The following is a 9,271-nucleotide window of genomic DNA, read 5'->3' on the forward strand; positions in this document are numbered from 1 at the left end:
GGTGTCAAATTAACTAATCCTGAGTTTTCATGTACACGCGAGCATACAAAGAAATGTAAAATGACTTGAATTACAAAGATTTTAAAATTATATGACCAATCCCCAATCCCCTAACGAACAGCATTTAGCTATTTTAGAATCACTTTTCATTAAACAACTCGTTCCGCAGTTAAACACCCAGTCTTCCTCAACACCTCTGTATCTCTCGTGAGTTCAAGTCGAAGCTGACCCGGACCGAATTGTCACTCGGTCTGTGCTTTCAGCACCTTATGGTATTGACTCCTCCTACTCTTCGTACTTGCTTTTATATTTGTAAACCTTTTAAACTTTTAGTATGTATTCCGAGTTTATGATTTTAACTTTTGTTTTATCTTTTTTTTTTTAGCTTGATAATGGGACTTTTATGTCTTGAAACGTCGCGACAATAAAGTACAAATAATGGGAATAAAGGATTGTCCTTCACCTTGCATCGACTGATGTCTACTGGTTGATAGAACCGCCTTCAATTTTCACAAAATATATATATATATATATATATATATATATATATATATATATATATATATATATATATAATATATATATATATATATATATCTTACAGGTATGAATTGATGTGTTAGTGAATTATATCAGCTGCTCTTGCTTGGAGAACAGAGACCACTGTAGAGACATCCTTCTTGAATAAAGGAATCTGATGCCTGTGCATTTTAGGCTGTCCATACTGTTGCCACGGGCGGTTCTGAGGCGTGGTGGGTATGTTCATTCTTTTGACGTATATCATAGGTCCGACCGTTCAAGGCACTTGAGGGAAAGACACATTCCTTTGTGATAAGAGGAAAGACAGTCGAGGGAACGGCAAGTGTCGGGAGAAAAACCCATCTCAATGTATGGCACATATTTTAAATGACTTAGAAAAGTGTATCCCTTTATTTAATATTGTGTTATAAGAAATGTAATGCATATATCTTTATTACAGATGGGCTCTATATCATGGTACTAGAGACGGGATTCTCTAAACTTGACTATTACAATGTAACAGTTGACATTTTGAATCTACGAGTGATTACTTAGGCTAAGCCAGTAGAGTGTAATGATAACTTATAGTTTTTCTTTGTGGGGCAGACTTGGGTTTTTATCACTATGACTTATTAGTCATTTTGTTCTATTTTATGTTCATCTGCTTTGGGAAAGAATAGTGTATTTTTGTATTTATGTGAGCTTATTAGCCTGGTGACATGTTTGCAGATAGAGGGCACCTGCTGTCAACAGGTAAGGGTTGTCAATTTGTGTAGTTTTGTCAAAAGGGAGGGGGCGGGTTTTATATATTAATATATATATATTATATATTATATATAATATGTATTCTATATATAATATTTATATATATATCTATATATATATATATATATATATATATATATATATCTATATATATATATTATATATATATATATATATATATATATATATATAGTATATATCTATATATATATAATAATATATATATATATTATTTATATATATAGTATATCTATATATATATATTCCTATATATATATATATATGATATATATATATTATATATATATATATATATATATATTATATATATGTATATATATGTACTATATTAATTATAATATATTATATATATATATATCTATATATCCTATATCTATCATATATACTCATATATATATCCTATATATATATTATTATATTATCTAACCATATATATATTATATATATATCAATATATATATATATATATATATATATATATTATATATATATATATATGTATATATATATATATATGTATATATATATGTCTATATATATATATATATATATATATATATAGTATATATATATATTTTATATATAATATATCATATATATATATATATATATATATATATATATATATATATATATATATATATATATATATATATATATGTATATATATGTTATATATACATAAACCAAACCTACTCACGCCCCCTCTTCCTTTCCTTTCCCCGTCCTTGTCAAAATGCAAAAAAAATATAAAAAAACACACACGAAAACGAGTGAAACTCCCGCCCCCTCTCGTTTTTTCTCTTCTTTACTGAAACCCCTTTCTTTTCGTGCACCGCATGCATAAGGCTGCTTGATTGAGAGGAGAGAGAGTGAGGTGCAGAGGAGAAAAGGGAAGAGAAAATTCATGAAAAATTGTCTCATCCCACTTCACAGCTTTCTATTTATCTTGGGATAATGCTGAAAAACGGGAAAATATACTGTTACTTCGCGCAACGGAATTCTATATACGTTACCGTGGCATCGTTGAATATAGCATTGAAAACTGAGGGGCACGTGGAAGTGAATGTAGATTATTCGATGAATATACATTTTATATTTTTTTTCTCCATAGAATAATAGTATACGTATGAACATAATGGACACGTGGAAATGATTACAAGTTTATTCCAATGGTATATATATATATATATATATATAATATATATATATATATATATATATATATATATATATATATATATATATATCCATATATATATATAGTAATAATATTATATATTACATATATATATATATATATATATATATATATATATATATATATATTTATATATATATATATATATATATATATATATATTATATATATATTATAGTATATATATATATATATATATATATATATATATATATATATATATATATATATATATATATATATATACTATTATATATATATATATATCTATCTATATATACTATAATTATTATATAATTATATATAGTATTATTACGCTTAAAAAATCACAGTATAGTGCACGTGACTTCATAAATAAGCGAATACCACGGGAAAATGATAGTCAGAAATCCTATCATTTTCCCGTGGTATTCGCTATCTTATTATACTATAATATATTATTATATATATATATATTATATATATAATATATATATATATATATATATATATCTATATATATGTTTATTATATATATATATATATATCTATATAATATATATATATATATATATATATATATATATATAGTATATATATATATCTAATATATATATTTATATATATATATATATTATAATATAATTATTATATAATATAAAATATATAATTTTTGTTTTCAGCAATAAACCATACAAATGCTTGAAATGTCTTCCTCACGTTCCATATGGCTATATATTTGCTGTTGATTTCCACCATCCACCTCTCTCTCTCTCTCTCTCTCTCTCTCTCTCTCTCTCTCTCTCTCTCTCTCTCTCTCTGTATATATATATATATATATATATATATATATATATATATATATATATATATATATATATATATATATATAATGATATATATATGTATATATATATATATATATATATATATATATATATATAATATATATATATTTATATATATATATATATATATATATATATATATATATATATATATATAATATATATATATATATATATATATATGATATATATATCTATATATATATATATATATATATATATATATATATATATATATAGTATATATATATATATATATATATATGTATATATCTATATATTATATATATATATATATATATATATATATATAGTATAAATATATATAAATAAAGATAAATGCCACGAAGGAAAAATAAACGAAGGAGTCTGCGAGATCTTTCGGCTGAAAAGCCCTTTACTGAAGCAGCTACTGACAAAATACGAGAAAAAGCAATACAAGAAGGTTCGTATAATGACAGATAGGGATTATAAAAGGATTAGTGCCTAGAATCCGACACACCTGGAAGATAAGAAACCTTCCCAAACAAGCATAAACAAAGGGTGCAATTAAAGGTTTAAGACAATCATCTCAGATACAATCTCCAGACAATTAAAGGATTATAGGTGACAGCTATACGGAACCTGGTAGACAAAACCATATTCACAAAAATGACAGACATACAACACATACTTACAATAAAAATTTTTTTTTTTAATAACTCTAAGGCAACTGATTTTTATTTAAGTCAGTAATTATATATTTGAGGTCATTCTTAAACATGTTACAGATACAAGGGTCTAAATGAAAAAGCACGACTAACCATTGAAATTACAATGAAAAGTAAGTTGTATTAAAGCAGATTCTAAAAGATTTCGTGATAAGACATCTCTTGACCGTGCAATTACTGAACTGGCAATCCAATTAATTCGGTGGTTGTTTTCACTTAAATGAATAAATAATGCATTAGATTTTTGCCCCAGTTTTTACAGAGTATTTATGCTGGCTTAGCCTTAACTTCTAAGCCCTTGCTCGACTGTCCGAGGTAGAATGAGGACAATCCATACATGGAATTTTATATATTATGTTGTTGCTTTCTCTGGGGGCCATTTTTTATTAACATTCTTTTTAGTGTGTTATAGGAAGAAACAAGGTTGACATTAAAAGCTTTTAACAATGGTTTAATGGTTTCAAATCCGTTAAAATAAGGCAAACTGAGAATGTTCTTAGAATTTTCTTTCTGTGTGTTGTTTTCATTATAAAACTTTTTCTTTGCAACAAGTAGACCTTCTGCTTTAATGATTGGGTCATCCCTAAAGTAAATTTGAAAAATATTGTGATCTTCTCAAAATATCATGTCGACATGATTAAAGGTATTGTTTACGGAGGCTGCCAATGTTAAGCATGAAAGTAACTTCCCTGCTCGCTGTAAGAAAAGTTTGACCGATCTTAAAAAGGACAATACTTATCCACATCACAAAAGCTGATAAGTCAAATAGTATAGTAATTTTAGATAAAGCTGACTACATATCACGTATGCAAGCCCTACTGGATGATGATGTGACTTATAAAAAACTAACAAAAAATCCTCTTGATCAAGCCATAAAAACTTCAATAGCAATAGTGAAAGTATCCTTAAAGATAAAACAGAACTACTAGGCAAATTGTCAGTCAATTCTCCTTCGCTACCTTACTTATTGGATTAGTCAAAACGCACAAAGAAATAAACCCTATGCGGCCTATTATCAGTACTGTTGGTTCAATTTCATATAAACTCTCGAAAAATATATCCCACTAAGATCTTGTCCCCGTTACTTGGAACCATCTCCGATTCTCATATATATAATTCTCTAGATTTAGTTGATAAATTATAACAAAATTGCTTTGCTTTGCCCCTACAGATAGATTCGTTAGTTTTGACGTATGTTCTCTTTTTAAACTAAAGTCCCTATAGACTCTATTTTAGAATATCTTAGCAATGAACTAACTCAGCATGAATTTACCTCTACCTATAAGTCACATTTATTTCACTCACGAGTTTGTGCATTTGTGATTGTAAGTTTATATTCATGGTGAATTTTATCAACAAATTTTTGGCATGGCAATGGGAAATCCTTTATCACCATTGCTCTCAAACCTGTATATGGAATTCTTCGAAAAACGCTACTTACCTAATATCATTCATATTCCTGTAAAGTGGTATCGTTACGTTGATGATTGTTTAGCTGTTCTTGTCGGTATTGATGTAAATGATTTACTCTCTAAATTAAATAACCAGGTACCATCGGGATTAAGTTTACTCTAGAATTAGAAAAAGACAATTGCCTCCCTTTCTTAGACGTTTTGATACATAGAGAACCATTTCCAATGTAAATTCAGTATTTATAGGAAACCGACTAACAACTTAACTTATGTTCATTTCTTCTCAGGCCACCATCTTAATATAAAAATATCAATTTTTTCCTCTATGTTTTTATGAGCATTGCGAATTGTCAGTCCACAATATTTGGATCAAGAAATTGGAATACATAAGAAAAATAGGGAAAGATTTATGCTATCCTTTCACATATATTAGAAACATTTGTTATAATAAAGCCCACCAAAAAGTTTATACTGAAAACAACACAGAAAGAAATTCTAAGAACATTCTCAGTTTGCATTATTTTTAACGGATTTGAAACCATTAAACCATTGTTAAAAGCTTTTAATGTCAACCTTGTTTCTTCCTATAATAAACACACAAAAAGAATGTTTAATAAAAAAAATGGCCACCAGAGAAGCACAACATAATATATAAAATTCCATGTATGGATTGTCCCTCATTCTACCTCGGACAGTCGAGCAAGGGCTTAGAAGTAAGGCTAAGCCAGCATAAATACTCAGTAAAAAATGGGCAAAATCCTAATGCATTATTTATTTCATTTAAGTGAAAACAACCACCGAATTAATTGGATGACAGTTCAGTAATTGCACGGTCAAGAGATGTCTTATCACGAAATCTTTTAGAATCTGCTTTAATACAACTTACTTTTCATTGTAATTTCAATGTTAGTCGTGGCCTTTTTCATTTAGACCCTTGTATCTGTAACATGTTTAAGAATGACCTCAAATATATAATTACTGACTTAATAAAAATCAGTTGCCTTAGAGTTATTTTAAAAAAAAAAAAAATTTTATTGTAATGTATGTCTTGTATGTCTGTTCATTTTTGTGAATATGGTTTTGCTACCAGGTTCCGTATAGCTGTCACCGTATAATCCTTTAATTGTCTGGAGATTGTATCTGAGATGATTGTCTTAAACCATTAATTGCACCCTTTGTTTATGCTTTGTTTGGGAAGGTTTCTTATCTTCCAGGTGTGTCGGATTCTAGGCACTAATCCTTTTTTATAATCCCTATCTGTCAGTTATACGAACCTTCTTGTATTGTCTTTTCTCGTATTTTTGTCTTTTCTCGTATTTTTGTCAGTAGCTGCTTCAGTAAAGGGCTTTTCAGCCGAAAGATCTCGCAGACTCCTTCGTTTATTTTTCCTTCGTGGCATTATCTTTATTATGGATTTATCACGTTCCTAAACTTTCGTGATTCTGTTATTATATATATATATATATATATATATATATATATATATATATATATATTATATATATATATATATATATGTATTCCTTGAATAACTTGTATTCATTTCCACTTGTCCATTAGTTTACACCCCTACATTGTATAACCATAAACAATAGTTTTATGAAAATAAATCCCAACAGCAAAAATTCCTATTCATCATCGACTGCACGGATTAATAGGAGCTAGGAAAAGCTACGTTAAATATCTTTAATCCATAAGTAAAGAATTTATGAAATACTGTCCCTGTCTGTTACTATTTCTCCAGCTTCAGAGCATGTGCAAAATTAAACCTATATTGTTTAGGAATATTCTAACTAGCTTAACGTACTCCCCTTCTGCATGCATAAATTGCATTTGCATTCCTCGTAACGGGGGAATGCATATGCACAGTAGAAATGCATAAGGAAATGAGAATAAGTAAGGCTACAAAGGGAAGAGGAGACGTTGAACGAATAACAGCATTACATTGAATATGATAATTACAAGCTATCATATAAAAAAATGAGATGATTTTGATTTATTTTAGAAGTCTATATTGAAATTGGCTCCTGTTAGTGTAAAAGGAAGAATCAATAAATTATTAGCCTAAATGCACAATCTCTTAGAGACTGAAGGTAAGACATAGATTTAATGTTAGATGTGTTAGTATAAAAAAAAAAATGAAAAAAGGCCTTATCAGAGATTAATGCAAAGGTCTTGATTTGGTAAAATGCTCTGATAACTTTGGATTGGAGATTCCAGGAAATTGCCATAGCTTCTGGAATAATTAAATGCTGTTTTAATTGTCCTTATGGAAGCCATTGCTAATGGACATGCTGTTTCTGCAAAAGAGTAATTTCATTCCACTTTTGGCGTAAATCATAATTCTGGTCGACATAATAACATTAAGAAATATAATTCTAAATTGGTCGCGATTTTTCAAAGTTTTCATTTTACATTCCACATCATACAAACATTCCCGAATTGTTTCGTTCGGGTGGTTAATAATAATTCTTAAAATCATTAATATGAGTGAATGTTCAGGATGGTAGAAAAGAAGAAATAGTACTAGTTTTACCAAAGTTATCAAACAATAATTATCTCAAAGATAACAGAAAAGATCTATTACCTAATTTAACTTTCAATTGAATAAAAGTATTAATCGTATCAACCTGAAAAATGTAAAATGCAATAAAAATAATATAAATTACAAAAATAGGAATAATAGAAATAATGAAAATAATAAAAATAATAAAATAATTGAAAAATAATAAAATTACACTGAGGTCTTGCAATCTGTAAAATAAATGTTATCTGATTATTGTATTCCTCCTCCTCAGCCGACAATATTTTGAAGATTAAACTGTTATTAACATTGTTAACAATATAAATTAAAAATTTAGTTTGTGAAAATTTCGTGGAAGAATCTTAATCATTGTTGATACATTATAAATCTCAAAGTAAACAGATGGGTTGACATTGACGAAGGGTTTACTATGATATTCGTATGTGTTCTTATAAGATAATACTATCCATTTCTTTGAAAGTGGAAGCGAAATATCTCTAAATGTAAATGAAATAGCTCGTTTCATCTTTCCTGATTAAAATGCGTTTACATAATGATAAATGCAATGAAATTTATAAATGTCAAGTTCTGAGTGGTAAACATATAAAATACAGTTCTTCATGGGATTTCTTATGTAACAAGGGAAAAATAACATTATGATTCATTGTTAGGACATGCCGTCAAAGTACGTCAGATATTATATATGACAAAATGATGTAAACTTAAAGTGACCTATGGATATATGGGATTCCAATAAGTCAAATACCACTCATTGAAAGAATACACATCCATAAAATAGTCGAAACACAATCCATAAAACAGTATACCATAATCCACTCCTCTTAATTAAACATTCACATAAATCTTGAGGAAGGTTAAATATTTGCCCACATAAAAGCCATCTGTATAATGGGGTTATGCAAAAAAATGAAAGCGCCGATATAAGCCAGTCTTTAGTCCATTACGATGAATAATGAATGAGAGATCAGGGGAATGAAAATGGCCATAAATATTCTTTGAAAAAGCAAGAAATTTTCAAGATTATTTTTTTCCATTAGCGGGATGGTGTTCATGACTGCAATCACGAATGCGTCTCCGCCTGCAAGTACGGTTCAATGTTACTAATATCGCTTTCATTAAATATATTTTCGGTTCGTGCAATGATTATGCAATCGATAGCAAAGCATTCGTTATTTGTGCCTTGATGGGTACGTATCATCTGCATGAATAAACCACTGTCTTATATGTGTAATATATATATATATATATATATAGATATATATATATTATAT

This window comes from Macrobrachium nipponense, chromosome 4 (assembly GCF_015104395.2).
Source record: "Macrobrachium nipponense isolate FS-2020 chromosome 4, ASM1510439v2, whole genome shotgun sequence".
NCBI classification, from domain to species: Eukaryota; Metazoa; Arthropoda; class Malacostraca; order Decapoda; family Palaemonidae; genus Macrobrachium; species Macrobrachium nipponense.